A 21,073-nucleotide genomic window follows, 5' to 3' on the forward strand; every position below is an offset into this window, starting at 1 on the left:
AAAAATGAATGCAGATAATACTTGCCTTGGCCTTGGTGGTATCATTATTCTAGGCATAGACTTCACTGCTTTTAGATGATCCTCTCCCTCCCTGAAATGAAATATACAGAGGAGGAAGATACAGATTTAGGTGTTTGGTGAAGAACAAATGAGATTCATCTTTGTGTTAACTTTAATAAATGAATGTCGTAGTGGGTTCAAGCACCAGTTGCTCTATAAGTGCACCGCCCTGAGATGACAGTGAAGAGGTTACAAAATCAAATCTCCCATTCAGTGAAACTCCTGCTTCAGGCCATTTTGTTAAAATGTGGCATCTTCCACATTTCAAAAGGCATGTGAGGCCTCCAAAAGGTTATACTGGCCAAGCCAGGCCACCTTTGCCTCACCTCAAATGGCTTAACCCAGCTGTAACGGCATGCCTCAGGCTTCACAGGCCCAAAAATTAATTATGCCTCATGAGTAAACCTAAATGTCCCAAAATCGCCACAAAAGGAGGGATGTTCTGTAAACCTTTGGCTTGTGTAAAAAAGGGCAATAAAAAGCTTTATAAATGGACAATAGTTTTAACAAAAATGGAACAATACAAGGAAAAACCCAAAAGAACAAAATTGTCAAACAGATTGGCCTAAAAAAGACAGTCCACAGCAAGAACAGCAATACAGAAGAATAATTCAAAAACTGAACAGACAAAGAATTCAAAATGGAATACAATATTTACAAATTCCACAATAAGCGAATGGTCTCCAGCTCCTGAGTCTTCCCAGCAGGGGGGGGTTTGGGGGGCTCAGGAGTTGTGACATCAGGGTGGCCCTACCTCCTGGGGCTTCACTCACAATTAACATAAACTATATAAAAAGAGAGTACACAGTAAACCAATTATAAGCCGGATCGACATAATAACATAAAAATATACAAAAATAATACAAAAACAATGAACAATAAAATAACATAAAGACACGTTAATCCATGACACACATATACAGTAATCAGTACTCCTCCAGTGGAGGTCACTAAGCTGTGTTTTAATAAATTTCCAATATCTGCTATCCATTTGATTATTCTGTGTCCAACCATTGTTATGAAACCTGCTTAATCAAGTCTCAACAAATCAATTCTATTTAAAGCTGCTGTGATGAGGGGTTTTACACACTTCCAAGTTGGACTTTATAATTTTGATAAATGTGTCTTATCCTTGAAAATCATAAAACATAAAATGAGACAAAAACTGAAACTGGTAGAGTCTTTCACCATGCTGAAATTGCTTTGATTTAACACCTTTGCCATAGATGTCTTTATATTTATAAAACACATGTAGACAGGAGTGGGCTGGCGCCCTGCCTGGGGTTTGTTTCCTGCCTTGCGCCCTGTGTTGGCTGGGATTGGCTCCAGCAGACCCCCGTGACCCTGTACTTAGGATATAGCAGGTTGGATAATGGATGGATGGATGGATGTAGACAGGACTGGTGAACTCATAGGAGTATCAGATATCCGTGCAACGACATAACAACATCTGATGTTCACCCACTGACTGAACTCTCAATTCCAGATGAGGACCCTGAAAATAAGCATAGGTACACATTTTGAGTTGTCCTGATACATCATGATACAGCTATTCCAGGACAATACATAATGAGGTACAGAGGTTCCTCACGAAAGAAATGTTCATAGCTGCACCCAAATTTTAAGCAGAATGACAGCTACTAGCATCTGAACAGAGCCAACATGGTGATCCTGTTCAGACTCAGATATGGCCACAACAGAACACATGCCCACATGAACAACAAACTAAAAGGTGGCTAAACAGACAGACAGATGTCCCTGTGACCCTGGCCCAATGAACGGTGAACACCTCCTCCAAGACTGCTCCTTCTAGGATGCCCTTAGATTATCCACATGGCCTGACCAAGCAACCCTGAGGACAAACCCTTTTGGTAACCTGGAGGGTCTGTGGAGGACAGCTGAATTTTTGCAGGCAACTGGCACGGACAGCTAGTGATTGATAAAGAAGAAGAGAAGTCCTGACTTTCCATGCAACATTGAATAGCTATGTTAATCAAGACAGTGCGACATCATGCACCAGATTGCCACCATGGAGCTCCTTAACTGCTGCAGAGTTTTCAGTTGCACCACTTGTCCAGACTTCACTAGATGTTTATGGTTCTTCTTCCTTTTTCAGAAGGTATGCACTCTGCCTTGGTGGGCTCCTCAGTGATCAATCTGAGTTTTCTCCCAATAGGATGATGATACTGAACTGGATGATCCTACTAGCTATAAATCTGGGATTCATATGGAATTCAGTTGGGAAATTGTCCTAAGGGAAGGAAGGCAAACAAAATGATCCAAAATTGAGGTAACTTCATCCAGAATAGATATACTGTATCACGTCTGGCACCAAGCTCCATCAAACTCATGTAGGCGGATATATATGGCTCAGACAGACTCAGCTCTTATTCTTGGCTTAAGATCATCACCAGCCATTCACATAGCAGGTCATGAAGACCACGTTTATGTAAAGCACTTAAAGGTGGTTAGACAAAGTAGCTTATTTATAGTTTCTCATATAAATACATTCATTCATTTTGTTCCGATTCAGACATTTCCAAACATGTTCAACAACATTTATATTGATCAGATGTATACTGTGCATACGGTACAATTTCTCAGAATGCACACTCAAAGTGAACTTAGGGCAAAAGAGAAACACACAACAATTGCAGAATTCATAGACGCAATTTCATAACAGAACTGATTCAAGATGGATGATTTCTCAGTTACGAGTTCAAGTGGCAGAAAGGGTAAGGTCATAAATGGAGTGGCTGTCAATCTTCGATTATGCAGAAGGAATAGAAGGCATTAGTATACAGCGCCAACCTCTGGTCCAGCGGGTAATTACCATCACCAAAGCCTTTAACCTGCCCCCCATGCGCCCACACATGTGACAAATGCACTAGCTATACTGTGCAGTTCTGGGGCCTCATGTATAATGCCTTGCATAGATTTTACACTAAAACATGCCCTACGGACAAAACTAGAAATGTGTGTATGCACAAAAAACTTCATATGCATAACACTGTGTGTAATTTAAGTTCTACATGCTTTCCCTTTATAAATCGTAATCAATGTGAATTTTAGCACACATGCATGAGCCTATAACCTCACCCTGACTCTTCACAGAATTTCACCTATTTAAATATGCAAATCAATATAAAAAGCCCCTGCCATTCATTGTTTTGATAATAGACAATGGTAAAAGCATGTGTAAAAAAGAAGAATTTGGAGGCATGGAAAAATGTACTATTTGGTGGCTTAAGCAGTGGTATAAGCAACAAAAGGAAATTGATGAAGTGGCACAGCATGCCAGAGGCACTCAAAAGTTGAAATTCAGAAACTTGCACAGTGTCTGAAGTGTCTAAAAAAGAAGAGGTCAGATATCAAAGGTGACGTGACCACTGGACTTCTGAGTTCACACTGTTTGAGCAGTGAGCTGCTGCAGTTATTGATGAGACACTTATATATCTTGCCACAACATTAGTGAGATGCATTTTTGCATCACAGATCATTTACACATTAATAGAGTGGAAATTCTTTCTATTTACATATGCAAGCTGATTCTCTGAAGGCGCCTTGATAGCAATGTGACTGCAGTCGACTGCTCTGATTACTTTTGGAAAACCAGATGCTGCTGTGAAGTGTACTTTGTTGTTTGCCTGCTCAACCACAGCTCTGGAAGTATGTTCTGCAGCACTTCCACCACACTCAGAAGTGCTGCCGGAAGGTAATTGGAGAGCACCAGGAGCACTTCCGGGTACAGTATAAAAGAGGCTGCCTCACTCCATTCAGAGAACTGGAGTCGGGAGGCAGAGGACCAAGCTTACGAGAAGAGGAGTGGAGGTGGCAGAAGAAACAGAGAAGTGTTACACAAGGACTCAGTTGTGGTGAGACTGTGGATTTGGGGCACTGTGTTGTGTGCTAAAAAGAACTGTTTAATAAATGAGTGTGCTTTTGGACATTGTGGACATTGGTGTCTGTCTGGAACTGAGCAGATCTTTCATAACATCTTGACATGAGCATGAAAATGAGCGTATGCAACATTTTTGTACACTGTTTATACATATGTCCCCTGGTCTCCACACTAAAAGAAAGACATAGCAGTAGTTGAAGCTGTGTAGATGAGGTCAATAAAGTGCATCCCAGAACTTAAGGACATGTCGTACTCTGACAGACTTGGAGAATTAAAACTGTTCAGTCTCGCGCAGGGGAGACTGTGTGGGGACCTAATCCAGGTCTTCAGAATTCTACATTGGTAAAGTTGATGCAGTAGAATTTCATCTTTCATTTTAAGGGTGAATTACATACTTGGGGACACCAGTGGAAATCAAAGTTAAGGGCATTTAGGACTGAAGCCAGGAAGTACGTCTTTAAGCAGCGTGTTGTGAGAGTCTGGAACAAACTACTGAGACACTGAGATGGAGCAGCAATCTGGACAACCTTTGAGAAGTATCTGGATGAGATATTGGGGCAGTTTATATGTTACCTAAAAAAACATGTCTGATGCACCGAATGGTCTCCCCTCATTTCTCAAATTTCTTATTTTCTTAGCGTCTATAGTAAAAATGTTCAAGAACACATTAATTTTGTGTTTTAAAAAGATGGATATCTCTGCATGCCCTTTGATGGCCAAAATGCTAATTCAGCTCATGAGAAGTAAGAGTGAAAGTGCAACTACTCCCTTCATCTGTTATAATCCTTATAAGTTTTTGTTAATTACAACTTTTGATCATATTTTGCTCACACATTCTGCTATCTATTTGTATCATTATCACAGTGATGTCATTGTGCTGCCATTTTGGGAAGACTTCTGTTCCTAATGCTGCCATTAGACACTCAGTTTTCATGGCTGCAGCCATCCTATGTACTGTATGACTATGATGCTGGTTGCAGTGTGACCACCAGCATCATGTGACGTCATCATGCGTCAGGTATTTAAGATGGCAACCTGCTCTCCTTTGTATACAAGCTTTTAGACATCTTTCAATTTCAATTCAATATTATTGTCTTAAGAGGGACATTTGGTTAATCAGCAGGTTTTACAGACACAATGTAACATTAAAACCACATCACCATGAACACAGCCATCACATTTAAATGTATTACAAATACATAAAATATAACAATGATCATAATACTGATAATGAAACATTTGATCAAACATATGGTGATCTGTTGATATTATATAAAAAAATTATAAAATTATATAATTATAAAATTATAATTATATAACTATTATAAAAAAAATGTTGGAAGGGAGACTAGGGAGACGAGACATGATCTTCTCGGAAGACAATCTGATGTCCCGCAAGAAACACTTTAACGTCACGAGACAACATTTAAAACAAGTTCACGGACATCTAACCTAGCAGTTGTTGGAATGCTTTTAGCAGACACGCTTCATGTGCTCCCAGCTCTTAAAACAACAACAAGCGACAAGCAGAGCACGCAGCTCACCAGCAGGAGCAAGCCAGCAAATGATCCAACTGCTTCTCCTTAGCATGCGTTCAGCCAAACTAATATCACAACGTGAGCGGCAGAGACGCGAAGTGGTGAAAGGACAGCAGCTGTACAGGCTTTTAAATGATCAACGCACAGCACAACAAGCAGAATACGCAGCTCGCCAGCAGCAGCAAGCCAGCAGATGATCCAACCACTTCTCCTTAGCTTGCATTCAGCCGCCCCCCCCCCCCCCCCCACCACCACCCACCACCCACCCCTTCACAACGCGAGCAGCGTTATACGTCCTGCAACAAAGAGATTTAACCACACCAGGGGCCAGAAATAAAGGACCAGTATTGTTTTAAAGAAAAAGTAAAAATAATGCATATGTAACAATTCCCATGAAAATAACAATCTCTTTAAATTGTACAGTATATCTGGTAAACCAAACCCGGAGGTGGGCGAGAGAAGCGAGCAGGGGGCAAAGCCCCCTAGTTAGACCTAAAAATAAACCAGCATTTAGACTTGAATGATGATTGATACAAATGCTAACTTTTCATCCTATGATTTAAGCCTGTGGATGATTTTTAAAAAACTAAACTTATTTAGAAGTTGGAATGGAGGAGTATTTGAACTCGCTGCTTTTCATCCTTGGAACCTTGAAACTGTGACCTGACGGCAACAACTGCAATTGACATGGTGGTGGGTGAGTCCTGCTCTGCTTCTCATAATACTTGCTTGTCTGTGAGATTGGACAGTTGACATCTTGTTCTTTTTTTTGTTCCGTTTTACATTTAGACTTACTTTGTTTTTGTTGTAGACATTAAGATTTACGAAACAGGCCCAGCAGAACTTAAGTAAAGACAGACTTGATACAAGATTTATAAAAGAATGACTTAATGGTAGTACTCACATCATAAAGACTCTGCTTCCTTAGACAGTAGACCCGCTGGCCCTTTTTGGAGATGACATCTGTTTTCCTTGAAAATCAATTTTGATTCTACTAGAAAGTGATTACCATCAGGCCTAACTATTTGATTTGCTTGCTACTGTCTTATGACCATGGCCTTCCAGAGGTTTATTTTTCTCCTATGGCACATCGTAGGAGTTTTTTGTTTTCCTCTCCTCCGTGTCAGCTGGTCAAACAATCTCCATCTACATCCTAAATCAATAGAAACCGCTATGGACTGTTTTATATGCTTTTGTATCTTTTTATTAACTTTAATAACATCAAACTGTTTCTGCTCAATGGGTTGCAATGTACATATCCCTAGGTAAGAAGCAGATATGTACTGTATATATTTATTTTTAAATATGGTTGTTGTATTGTCTGCCTTAATGTATAAATATTGTAAATAGAAAACCTTTATCTGATAAGAGTGAAGGTTTGTTTTGCACTTTAGTGGTTAAAGTTTGCTTAACAATACCTGACTGATTTTGTATTTAGTATACTTACATTAATTAGAAATTATCATAGTTTTAATTAATGATAATAATCCAAGTAAATGTGGTATATCTTTTTTTTTGTTAATTAATCTGTGGAAAGCATCTTGAGTTGCATGTAAATGTATGATAAGGTGCTATTTAAATAAAGTTATTATTCTTTTCATTACTATTGTCTTCAGATATGTATGACTGTCCACAGTCTCCTCTTCCTGGTTTTTGATGATTGCTACTTGTGGGTGAATGGGGGTTTCTTCAGAAATCAATGACTAATTCCTTAGTGTTTGTAACATTTCTAATAATGTTTTATTAGCTTTGCATTTGACTCCTACTCTTGAATTTTGATTTGTAATTGTTTCTTACATTCTTGGTTTCTGACACCAGATAATTTGACTCCCTGTTACCAAAACTGTGCCTTTCTTTAGATTTGATTCTGTCAACTTCAATCCATGCATCTATCCACTTTTTGCCACTTATCCGGGTCTAGGTCTACGGGGGTGGCAGTCAAAGCAATGATGTCCAGACATCCCTTTTCTCCACCACCTCTTCCAACTCCTCCCAGGGGATACTGAGGTGTTCCCAGGCCATCCGAGAGATAACACCTCTCCAGTGTGTCCTGGGTGTGCCCCGAGGTCTTTTCCTGCCTGCGCATCTCCACGGGGAGCCATCTAGGAGGCACCTCAACTGGCCTTTCACTGTGGAGAAGCAGCAGCTCTACTCTGAGCTCCTACCAAATGTCTGCACTCGTGGTTTGGGTAGACTGTTCTCCAGCTACCAAAACTGGCTCTGTCACCTTCCGGTCTTTTACGTTACGTCTCAATCATTATATTCACTCTTCTTTCAAACGTACACATTTTTTGTCTCCAAGGTGTATGTAACATCATCAAATGCTGGGCAAAAAAGTTAATAATTCTGTAACAAGTTTGAGAGTTGACTGGAGTACTTTAAATAACACATGGCCTGCACTCATAGTTGTTGAAATAGAACCTATGAAATTTTGGACTTGGAGATAGAAGTAAAAAATAGCAGACAGAATCATTATCATGGCACAAGCAAGAGTCTGCAAAGCAAAAGCAGCAGTCACAGCCTAAATCCAAAATCAGAGTCAAAAGTAAAATAGCAATAATATGTGTCATTTGTTAAAGAAATGGATCTGGGTGCCATCATCTTATATAGGGGGGATGTGATGACATAATATGTCACATGACCAACTATGGGTGTACTAGCTGCAAACATATGGCTACAGCCACACAATGTTTGACACAAAATGGAGGTGACTATTCTAAAACAAACAAAAAAAGACAGCATTGCCAGAACAGCAATAAAATTCATAAACGATCATAAAACTACGTACACAAATTCCTAAAACAAGACGAGCACAGTCTAAAGATTTGCGAAACTCCTATTCATTGCACTTAAGTAACATAAGAGTTTCCATTTGATCCCAGTACTGTCAAAAGACGCACCATTCCTTGCAACATTGAACAGGATAAATAGGTAAAAATGTGTGGGTGGATTTGAATTTGGTCTGACAATCACTGACAGCGTGTTTACAGTGGATTCAAACAGTCCTTTCTGCACACTTTATTGTATTGCAGATTCAATTTTAAACGGATAAATGTGCCATTTTTGCTCATCAATGTACACTCAATAAATCATAATGACAAAGTGAAAACATTTTGTCAGAAAGGTTTGAGAATTTATAAAAATCAAAATCTGAAATGTGTCTCTCATATACGTTTTCTGTTCTGTATTTAGTAGAAGCACCTTTTGCAGGAATTCCAGCTTTGAGCCATCTTGGGTAATTGCACACTTGGATTTGGGCAGCTTATCCCATTCTTTCTGGCTTATTCTTTCAAGCTGCATTGGGTTAGATGGGAAGAGTCTGTAAACTACTATCTTCTGGTCTCTCCACACATGTTCTATGGCCTTTAAGTCTGGGCTTTGTCTTGGTCACTCAAGGACATTCAGAGACTTGTCCCGAAGCCACTCCACCTTTGTTTTGGCTGTATGTTTCGGGTCATTGAGGTGCTGAACGGTGAACCGTCACCCCATTCTGAGGTTATATGCACCCTGTTGCAGGTTTTCTTCAAATAGTACTGTGTACTTGTGTGCATTCGTCCTTCCCTCAGTTCTGACAATTCTCCCAGCCACTGAGAAGCATCCTCATAACATGATGCTGCCATCACCCTACTTCACCATGAAGAGATAGTATTGGGCAGGTGATGAGCAGTGCCCTGTCTTCGACAGACATTGTGCTTGGAGTTCTGACCAAAGAGTTCCATTTTTGTTTAATCAGACCACAGATTCCTTTTCCTCAGGCTCTTAGAGTCCTTTAAATGTTTGAGTGGGACTTCAGCACTCTGCCATGAACACCTGATTTATGACATGCTGCTGAGATGATCACCCTTCCAACTAGTTTTCCCATCTCAGCAGAGGACTTCTAAAGCTCTGTTGGAGTGATTATTGGGTTCCCGGTCACCTCCTTGACCAAAGCTCTTCTAGCCTGGTTATTCGGGTTGGCCAGACAGCCAACTCTAGGATGAGTTCTGATGTTTCCGGACTTCCTCCATTTCACAGTTATTGAGACCAATGAGGATAACAAAAGCGTAAAGGATACACCAGACGAAAATTTGGAGAACCACAGCAAAGGTTCTCAACTTTTATGTGGATGAGAAATTTCACTTTTTGTTTTTTAATACATTTGCAAAATCTTTTAGCTAACATGTTTTCACTTTGTCATGATGGGTTTCAGTGTAGAGTGATGAGAAAAAAAATGGCAAGTTTATCAGCGTAAAATTAAATTTACTACACAATGAAGTGTGCAGAAAGGAAATTTCAGATTTGAGGTAATTTCACATATGGGTCTAGAGTTGGAAATTTGTTGTTACATGTGTGATATGGTCCCAGGTTTTGTAATGGCAAAAAGAAGAGAGTACTCGGCCTTTATCAAATCATTCAAATATTCTTCTTGTTTTTATTGCTTTATTCTGAATATCATTATAGAAGTTTCTGATTCCACCTGAAGTTTCTAAAATGAGGTATATGATCAGTTACACCACATGGTGGTACAGTGGCTAATGCTGCTGCTGCTTCACAACTTCTGGGATTGACTGCCACTGTCTGGGTGGCTTCTCCTCCTGATTCTGTCCTTTTCTTTTCAGATTCGAAAAATGTGATTGAAAGATTAATTGGAGATTCTAAATTATGGAGTAAGACTAGCAGAGTGTCTACTTTACTGGACATTTTCTGTGGACTAAGAATGTATAACTAGGTCATTAAGCTTTTAATGTGCAGTTTGTTATTGTTTAACAAATGCACCCATTGCCTGCTACAGTTACAATATGTTAAATTACATTTATTTTGCATGCACAACTAACTATTATAAATCTTATTGCCTTCATGTTTTATCAGTTTGAATGTGAGTGGTAGCCTACTATCTACAGTCAAGGAAAAGCAATCAATGGAAAATGATTAACCAATAGGAGTAGCAGCAGTCCTTAAAAATAAAACATGTCTCTATTATATAGAAAAATCCTGGGACGAGACAAGACTTTATAGCCTACGAAGAGATGTGACTTTTTCAGAGGGATACTTTCACGTCCCGCGAGACGACTCTTTGTGCCAAGAGATTTAACCACGTCCAGGGCTGGAAATAAAAGACAAAGAGTAGATGACAAAGTAGAACGTCGTAAAGAGGTTCCAAAATGTTGGTGCAATACACATGTACTGCAGGTAAGAGATTCTGAAAGTACTGAAATTCGAAAGTCTCAAAAAAATGATAGTAAAGATCGCATTAGCACTAACAAACGGAAATTATTACTCGGTGAAATAATGGAACAGTGAAAAGAGATTGAATATATTGTTTGGATTTAAACTTTAAGTTGGAGACTTGTAGATCGTCTAATTTGTGTTGCCATCAGGGAAAAGTAGTGTTTCTTCCTAATGAAGATGCCTATCCACGAGAATTAAAAGATTTGTTGTTTGGTGAAAGTGAAATCCACATACGTGAGCATCAGAGACGCAAAGTTGCTGGTGTGTAGCACAGGCAGGGGGTGGGGTTGGTGAACAAAGCGAACAGGGGGCAAAGCCATTAATAATAATAAAATGATTACATTGTGTTTTATAATGGTTTAGGTGACTTCTTCCTTGATTATGCGTTTTTGTACATGTAAGAGCCAATCCTAGAAGGTTAAAGCTGTAAGCTACACTCATGCTACAGTAGTGTTTGCTTAAGTAGAATAGAATTTCATAGTTATAGATTATGGTATAGCCTTTCACCCCTGTAAGTTAATATGAGATAGAACTTTCTTGCTATATCTGTAATGCAGTGTGTTAACTGAGTCAGTGTTTTTGGAATTTGTCTCATTGTTAGCATGGACTGATGGACCCATTTGCAGTTTGTGAATGGGATAGGCATACAGTTTTCTGACCATTTAGAAATGGTTCGACTATATAAGCAAAGTTAAAGAAACAAAAACAAGTAATAAGCTATAAAATAACTTTTCTTAAACAAGAACGGTTCTTTACTTTGCAGTATCTATTTTTTCCTCTATTTTTGGGTGAACTGTTTTACTTTGAACTTTTACTAAAGCTTTTAAAAACAAAGATATTTTGTCTCTGGAATCATTCCAGCATGTCACACTATTGCTAGAATCCCATGAAGCAAACCAAAGCTGCAAAACTTTGGTAATTTTGGGTAAATGCAGTTACAGTACGGTTTATTGACTCATTTATATACATCGAGTATTATCACGTGCATGCGCATTGGAGGCAGCTTAAGGATTTTAGTGGCAGTAATTACCCACCGGACCAGAGGGTGGCGCTGTGGACTAATGCCTTCTCTTCTTCTCCCCCTGCAGAAATGAAGGCTGACAGCTACTCACCTCTGACGTCCATCTCTGTCTGCCAGGACCCTCCCTTTCCTGTTTAATGAACTCATACTCCAGTCTGAAAAGACTCCGCATTTATTACATGTTTTCTTTGTTTATGCTTCATCAAAGTATACAAAGTCACTAAGGTGGTGCCTCAACTCTTTATCTTTGTTTGTGTCCTCTGTCACAATTTATCTCTGCGCTTTTGTATGTGTATTATTTGTTTCATTTTGGCACAAATGGCTTTACACACTAAACTGGCTGGTGCTAAGTGGCTAAGTCCCGGTGTGTATTTTGAGTGTCCTCCATGATGGGCCACCACCTTGTGTCCTTTAATTTTCAGGTAAAGCCCTAAAGTGCATTTTTGTTCTTATATAATAAGAGATGACAGCAATACCCTACATGTACCAAAAAATTGCCTGTTCCTCATTCTTACTTCAAAATAAAGTTGGCTAAACCTGATGATGTAACCATCACATTTTTGTCCCTCATTTGTTTTCAGTTCAGACTAGTGATTAGTGTGCAGGTTTTTCTTCTTACCTTGGTAGAGATAAAGCTAATATTCAGGGTGGGTGCCACCATTAAGGTGAATTGGGCATTCGCTTAGGGTGTAGATCATAAGGGTGGGGGTCCCAGACGCACAGCTAAGCCACCCAACAGTTGGTTGGCACACTAATAAGCTTGGCCTAGGGCACAAAATAACCTAACACCTGCACTCCTCATACTCTAATATTCCATAAATAATTTACTATTCCAAAAAGATACAGGAAGTAAGAAGGGAGGTTAAATCTATTGACCTACCTGTCACTTTTGCTCTCCAATGCGTTTCTGCTGTTTTTTATTTTTCTTTCTTCCAAACAGGAGAGGTAACAATGGTTTCATGAATTTAGCAGCTGATTTTCCATTCCATACCTGTGCAAGAAATAAGAAGGTGCCATGTCTGCCAGCCTACCGCCCAGTTATTTTTATATCAGACCTTCTTCTATTATAATATTTAACCATTATCAGATATGTATGAACTGATTTATTTATTTTTTCTTCCAAGAAGAGGGTGCATGAAGCAGTTTTGAAAAGCCCTCCTCTATTTTAGACCCCTGTGTGTTCTCAGTTCAAAACATATAGTGGGGAACATGTCGTTCTTCTTTCACTGCAGATGAAACAAAAGTCACAAATGTTTCCTGACCCCTTATATCTCTACAGGAAATAAAAGTAAGGTGTTAAATCTGATAACCCACCTGTCAGTTTTAGCTCCTCTTATGTTTTCAGTTCAAACCAGGCAGGTAAGTGTAAGTTTTCATCTTACCACGTGGGATAAAACAACCCCAAGTGTTTGTTCATGTCTGATTTTTGTACCTCATTCCTACAGAATATAAAAAAGTTTTGAAATGTAAAGGCACACCCGTCAGCTGTGGTGTCCCTTATTTTTAACATTCAGATCGTTTAAGTGAGTCTGTATTGGGCATTTGTTTAGTCACTTGAGCTAAATGAGTTATTTCAGTTGTTCCTAGCTGACTAAGATAGTAGGAATAGGCTTGAATAAACCATAATAAATACATAATAAAACGTATTCCCCAAAAGTACACAAAGAAATAAGCGGGTCGGTTTTTTTTGGTCATTTTTTTCCCAGATACAGTAAGTCGATGCATCTATAATTTTATAAATGAGATTTGTGTGCGAAACTTAATCTACTAATATGAAATACTCGTGCATTGCAAATGAAAATATTCCAGTCTGTAAACAAGCTAACACTCTACATCGGTTCAAAAACTGATTATATCTGTGCAAGAAATGTGCAAATATATAAATATGTAAGATCTTTACCCGACGTGAAGCGCTAAAAGATATGTGAAAATCAGATGAGAACACTTGTAGTAAGCAACTCCAGATTTCTGCTTGCTCTTTCACTATAAGCACGCAATTTACTTCTGACAGTTCTTTACAAACGCGCAGCACATTCGGAAACTGCCGAAGTTTGTGTAAACACGTAGCTTGGACCTTACAGTTTTCCGTAGAAGCGTACGTGATCGCGCATTCATTCTTGAGCACGCGCGCAGCTTGAGGAGTCGGTGATTAGATACTTCTTACACTCCGGGAAAACGCGTTGGAGACAATAGCTGTGTGCGGTTACGTTCGACCTAAATTTCAGCCTCGTAGGAAATGGCAATATGTGCATAAACTGTTGATATTGGCATTTACGGCAGAAATTGTGGAGCTGATGTTTAACGAACGGTGGAAGATTAGGGAGCCGGGCTGTTCAACTATGCAGACTATAGATAAACCTGTGTTGTTGTTTAAAGTACACGATTATTATAAAGATTTAACAGAACATGTTAGGATGTATAACAACCAGAACAAATAAATATGGAGCAGATGCGGACTAGTTATAGAGCAAGAAATGAAGTGGTATCAACAATATAAATTAACTTTTATTGCCCGTATTAGGAGAATTAATTAAGGAAACAAAATAGGTGAAGGTGAATTAAAAAGTGAACGTTATGGCATAGACTTAAAAACTGTGCATAAAGCTTTACAGAGCAGACTAGTATTGTATTAGAGGGGACTAACCAAAGACCAAAATTGGTCATTCTGAGATCATTATTGGATGACTGTAATTAAGAAATCCCTACACTATATATACAGTGTTAAGTGAATACAGAGCAGAAGTGGACAGTATCGAAATGCATAGACAGATGAGAAAGGGTCTGTTGTAAAAGAAGGATAAAGGGGTAATATACACCATAATATAAAGGGCAAGTGTGTGTCTGTCCGGTTGTTAAATCCCTTGTCATTTCAAACTATGGCACATCACAAACATTTTTAGTAATAAAATGTGCTGCATTTGTCATTCCATCTGCTGGTGCATTAAAAACCTCACACTGCTTTTTTACAAATCCCATACCAAAGGGAATATAACATTTGAAGTAAATGCATTTTATTATTACAAATGTTTGTGGTGTGTCATCTGTTGGAATGACAAATGCAGTGGATTTTATTACTACACACATTACATAATACATTCCAAAGATAGTGCAATGCAAACATTAACACTGAGGTCTATATTGATTACTTGGATTTCAACACTCGTCTTATATACTGGTAGTGCAGCTAGTGTACAAATTAATGTACAGCATAAGCAAAATAAAGGAAAGCGAAAAATATGCTTAAAAAGTAAGTTTTGTGTATTGTGTTGGCGTCAGGAAGGAGGTGAACCCAATCTTACGCTAACAGATAGACCTTTGTGAGATACACTCTTAAAAACAACTGTTTTGTAGTGGCACTTTACTGGGATGGGTGATTCTTCATAGACCCACTGCTGCATAAAGAACTATTTAATTCCAGCAATGATTCTTTATATAACAGATTGATTCTTTGGACTTTGAAAGGGTATCTAATATGTGGACAAAACAGAAATCTTTAATGTATTGTAGACTACATAGCAGAATACTAACAGATCAAGAAAACTGGAACTTGGCCTGTGCTATTGTATGCAGCATTGGTGCATTTAAAATCAGAAACCTATTGGTATTTCCCAAGTCTTTTAGAATCCATTTATGGATTCCGTTACAGAGCTAAATAAATAAAGATTCCTTCTGGAAACATTTTTGGAAACAGAAACGGTTTCTCTGTGACACCGCTGTGAAGAACCACTTTGACCCTTTTACATTTAAGAGTGTAAAAGCTGGGTGGATGCATTTTTCCCCCACGCGCAATCCAGCTCTTTTCAGGTAATCACAGAAGTGATGTTACAAAGCCACCCTGTGGTGTGATGGTAAACAAGGTGCCGTTTAAAAACTTTGTCTCACTAACTCTCTTGAAACCCGAAGGACAAGTGGGTCCTGCCTTCCAGACGTGCAGATGTGGCAGTGATGGCTAACTCACTGAAAAAGCCTTCACGTAAAGTGTGCATCGATGAGGTTTGTCATAAAGAAAAATAAACGCCTTACCTGGAAGGATGGCTCCAGATGTTTGTTCTTGGTGATGTTAGTTTGAACTGTGAATAAATACGATTAACTACCCCCTAATTACAGAATTTAAAAGTTAAAATGTATTTTGGAGACTTTATTAATACTCTCATGCAGTTCGTTGCAGCTGCCTCACCTGTAAATGGTTTGGCTTACACTTGCCTTGTTAATGTATACCGTGTATGGACAAAGACGCTGAGTACCACCTGTGTGTGTTTAATAAGTTCTGGGCAGACAGAGCCTTATTCAGACTTACTGTAGAAACAGACTGCTTAAGAACATCACCAGTTCATGCTGAATGTTCTGCTGCTTAAATGAATGTTTTTAGGTCCAGGATGCAGGAGTAGCAGAGCATTACGTCCTCCTCTTGAAGCAGCTAGCCATAGCCTCTTCCAGGTGGACACGTTTTGTTGCTTCAGCGGGAAAAGCAGGCTTACTAAATGGATGATGGGCTTGCAGTAGGATCTCAAGAACACAGCTGCTCAGTGCATTCCATCTGAAAGCAAATGGCGTGACACCCTCTTGATGACTCAATACACAGGAACTCAGAGGCTAAGACAGAGAGAAAGACACAGCAAACATTATATTAGCGGTGACCTCAGCACACCCTCCTGGCATTTGAAAGGGACTGGCATGATGCCACATTGCAAAGCGCTGTAGACCCCGTCCCACACAAAGAGTGGAAAAGAAAGAACTGATATACAATAAGAACAGACAGAAAGGCATTGAAAACAAGAGAAAAGCAGTCACACAACCCAGGCCCTCCACTCACGTCCTTTAAAGCAGCATCTCACTGTCTGTCTGACTCGTATTCTCTCGATGTAAGCACCCATTTAGTCCAATTCAAAGGCTGTCTCAGCGGCATCAGGTGCAAGGCAAGAACCAAACCTTGAAAAAGTACTAAAGCACACCCGCTGGGAGTGAAGTTAGAGTCAGCAATTCATTTAAAAGGGATGTGTGAGGAGAACTGGAGTGCCTGAAGAAAAGCACACCTAGACGTGGGGAGAACATGGAAATGCCAAATCAACAGTGACCAGGGATCAGATTAATAAACCTTGCATACACACAAAGTAGGCCCGAAATGTGCATACGCAACTTACCAAACAAAAGCCAGAGTTTATAAAAGAAAACTTGAGGGAAGAAGAAGTGTATATTTACAGCAACTCTGACCCATGCGTACGCGGCGGGGCGAAATGGGATATGACAACAGCTTTGATGAAGTAGGGAAATGCAGGCAAACCAGCTAAATGATAACTCACGCACGTAATAATCTTTATATATAATATGCTACCGTGGCTATTCGTTTGTCTGTCCAGGATTTTAAATCACCTGTAGCTCGCAAACCGTTTGACCTATTGACCTGAAATTTGGTACACATATACTACATGACGTCTACTATCTGCTTTCGGGGTGATGATTGACCTCCAAGGTTATTCTTCTTTTTATTTTATTTTATTGTAGAATCAGTGGCCATGTATGCACCGTTCTCATCCCTACCACCTTCGCCATCATTTCCCCTACCTCTTCATATCTTAAATCATTCTTGAGGCAGATTGAAGACTTAAGTGCCAGCTTAAGTGAAAAATTAAAGGAAACGTACTAAGTAATTGCAATACAAACACTGACTTAATCAATTTTAACGTAAAAAGATGCAGACGGAAGAAGAGAAGAAGCAGGCTGCTAGGGTGGAGAAAAGAAGAGCTGCTCAGGAAGCAGCAAGCGCATCAACCTCTGAGCAAACGAATGCTAAATGTACAGAGAAAGAGGATGAAAACTAGGAATGCTCAAGTCAAGTGGATTCACTGCACGGCACCATTACTGGTAATTCAAATTACCAAGCGGTTATTATAATGTGTTCATGTGACACACATATTAAAGCTCAAAAGTCATGAATATGATGTACACCCTCTAGTTTTGTTGCCTTTTAAAAGGGCCAATGCTGCGTATTTGAATTGAACATTTTTAGTTTTTTGCCCATTTATATCGGCTACCTGTTGTCACTTCTGAGGATTCAAAGCCAAAGCAGTCCCTCGTTGTCAATGCATTAAGTAAAAACACTGACGTGATTCACTCCCTGCATAGAGAAAGCTCTAAATCTCATGCCCTACAGACTATTCGTTTTTGATGCTGCTTGAAGACTTTGCAGATACTCGTATATGATGGGAACGAGTTTTGAGAGACTGGCAGGATTTTTTTTCACATGATGATGACTGGCTTATGAGCCAAGTTAGGTTTTCAAGAGCCTCTATCTTGGAAGTTTGTGCTGAGATGGGCCCGGCGTTAGAAAGACAGACTGCCTGACATCAAGCTACACCCATTCGTATTCGGGTTGTAAGAACTGCCGGCTTTCTGGCAACAGGCACCTATCCGAAGGAACTGGCCAACAGGTAAGGGATACCTCGGCCAAGCTTCAGCTCCATTGTGCCTTCTGTGCTGGAAGCCATAAACTGACTGAGGAGGCCCTACATTGAGTTAACCAATGTACAAAGGAAATTTACAGAATTGTCCAGTTTTCCTAATGTATCTGGGTAACTGACTGCACTGATATTGCAATAAGGACACCTAATGACAATGTCACTGCTTTTGTTAACCGTAAGAAGTGGCATTTCATTAACATACAAGTCATCTGTGATGTCAAGATGAGAGATACAAATGTCCTGGCTCGAAGGCCTGGGTGAGCCCATGATTCATTTATTTTTAGGCAAAGTAGTGTTGGAAGATAACTTGCTGATGGTTAAGTATATAATGGCTTAAATGTTGGTAAGATGACTGGCTGAACCCTCAGTGTTTCATATGGCCTGTACTCTAAGTATTGTAACAGCAATAACGTCATTACATGTGCTTGATGGTAGTGGCTACCTGATGCTGACACCTTTAAGCCTTTCCGTGACCCCAGAGCTCAGGTGCAGAGGTGCTACAATGCCTGTAGAGCGCACTATTGGGCTCCTCACATGTAGTTGGCAATGTCTCGATGTGTCAGGTGGGCAGCTGCTCTAGCAGCCAATGAAGGTCTGCAGCATCCTGACTGCATATGTATGAGGCTGATTAGCATAGTCCAGGTATGGTGGCAATGGGACAAGCTTCAAGGTGCATTCATGTGCACACATTTATTAGATGATTGTGATTTATAAAGGGTAAGTTGTGAGCAAATATGTGTATGCCTACTTTTGGGAATACAATTTTCTTTGGCACATGCATACTTTCATGTTCAGAATGATGCAAAGTTTTATATACGAGACCCCAGGTCCCTAGAGATGTGAGGCAGACATGCCTCCATGCTACCCTAGCTCTTACAAAATGATTATACTGTATAAGTTATATGTAACATAAACAGTGCTCTCTTTATTGGTACACAATTGTGACCATTCATCTAGAAAGGGACTTGAGCGGATGAGAGTTTAAACAGAATGAAAATCTTTTTAACTGTGAGAATCAACAAAAAGTCTCTCATCAGTCATTTAAATTAACTCCACATACTTAAAAAAGAAATGTATTACCAGTATAAAAGGGTTTCAAATTTCCCACCATAGTCTACTGGGTACAACCACTGAGAGGTGGGGTCTCAGCAATCTAATGAAGCTTTCTGGAAAACCTCCTAGTGATTCAGACATGTAACTGTAAAGCAGGTTGGCATTTGAGTCCCCACCATTAACTGCTTGTGTGACCCCCACGCGAGTCCATTCACTTAGCAGTGCTAATGCTATGAAAAAGCTATGCAAACGATGGCGCTATATCAGTGTCATTTGTAAGTTGCTTTGGATACATGCATCCATATATATTGTCACACACGTGCACATGGGAGGCAGCTGAAGCAGCTTTAGTGATTGTAACTCAACTCCAGGCCAGGGGGTGGCGAAGTGTACTGGCTCTCCCTCTCTTCCCTCATCTCCAGACCCTCCAAGGAAGGATCAGCCTGATCCACTTCTGGTTCCAGTTCTACAGCACATCAGCACCTGTCTGCCCTCTATAAAAGCCTGCCTATTCTCAATGCTTGCCCAATTCTGTTTGGACTTAGTCCTTAGTGATTACTTTGTGCTTCAGTTATAGCGTATTTTATACCAGGTGTACAGGGTGGCTAACCCCAAACCTTTTTCTGCCTCTTGTCCCTCTTTTACTATTTACTGTGTATATATGTTATATAGATTAAATTAGATAGAATTTTATTTGTCCCCAGGGGGAAATTTGGCTTTTTACAGAAGCTCTTTAAATACCGGTAAATAAATTTATAAATAGGTAGAGAAGTAAATAAATAAATATACAAACACACTTCGGTCTGAACACACACTGGAATGACTATAAAGCAAAAAAAAAAAAAAAACTCAAAAGAGAGAAAACTTCCGACTTGGCACAGTCCCAGTGAGACATCATTCAGAAGTTTTGCTGTTGGTATAAAGGAGCCTCCCTAGTGTTTCTTGACACACTTCTGCTGAATAATTGTTGGCTGAAAGTCCTCAGTGTTAGTGTGTCAGAGAGAGGATGTGTAGCATTGTTCATTATGGCACTCTGTTTTATTTTCATTCTCTCGTTTGCTATGACCTCCTGGGGGCCAAATTGCACCCCATAGCTGAGTCTGCCCTTTTAATTAGCTTGTTGATTCAGTGGGCCTCTCTTGAAGTGATGTTACCAGTCCAGCACAACACAGAAAATCATAACTGGCCATCACAGAGTTATAGAAGATGTGAAGGAGGTCACTTCCCACATTAAAGAACGCAGTCTCCTAAGGAAAAAGAGCCTGTGCTGCCCTTTCTTATATACAACCCCAAACCAGAAAAAGTCGGGATAGCATGGAAAATGAAAAAAAAAAATGAGTGGTGATTCTTAAATTTGCTTCGGCTTTTATTTCTTTGCAGACGGTATGAACTGAAGGTATTTCATTCGTTGTCTGGTAAACTTCATTTCATTTGTTAATATACAGTACATCCATTCCTGCATTTCAGGTCTGCAACACATTGCAAACAAAGTTAGGACGGTAAAGGGTTTGTAATGTCACCACTCCTTCTCACAATACTTAAGACGTTTTGGCACTGAGGATACCAAGTGATGAAGCGTTTCAGGTGTTATTTTGTCCCATTCATCCTGCAAACACGTCTTAAGGTGTGCAACAGTACAGAGTTTTCATTGTCACATTTTTTCATTTCAAAATTCTCCACAGGTTCTCTGATGGGGACAGGTTAGGACAGCAGGCAGGCCAGTCCAGTACCCCTACCCTCTTCTTCTGCAGCCATGCCTATGCAATGTGTGCAGAATGTGGTTTTGCATTGTCTTGTTGAAAAATGCATGGCCGTCCCTGGAAAAGAAGTCATC

General features: G+C 39.7%; 2 long non-coding RNA genes across 2 annotated transcripts in view; both read right to left on the reverse strand.

The window, feature by feature from the left end:
• Nucleotides 1-29: 29 nt before the first annotated feature.
• Nucleotides 30-13,410, reverse strand: LOC127528880 (uncharacterized). Its single transcript, XR_007935490.1, has 3 exons — nucleotides 13,043-13,410; nucleotides 12,609-12,719; nucleotides 30-91 (listed from the first exon to the last, which is right to left on the reverse strand). It is a non-coding gene; the product is annotated as an uncharacterized LOC127528880 (long non-coding RNA).
• Nucleotides 13,411-15,969: 2,559 nt separating this feature from the next.
• LOC114656217 (uncharacterized) overlaps nucleotides 15,970-21,073 on the reverse strand; it is a 42,153-nt gene continuing 37,049 nt past the window's right edge. Inside the window, exon 4 of the long non-coding RNA XR_003717001.2 lies at nucleotides 15,970-16,321. This is a non-coding gene — a long non-coding RNA (uncharacterized LOC114656217). The remainder of the gene's footprint in view (nucleotides 16,322-21,073) is intronic.

Source organism: Erpetoichthys calabaricus, chromosome 8 (genome assembly GCF_900747795.2).
Source record: "Erpetoichthys calabaricus chromosome 8, fErpCal1.3, whole genome shotgun sequence".
Classification (NCBI taxonomy): Eukaryota; Metazoa; Chordata; class Cladistia; order Polypteriformes; family Polypteridae; genus Erpetoichthys; species Erpetoichthys calabaricus.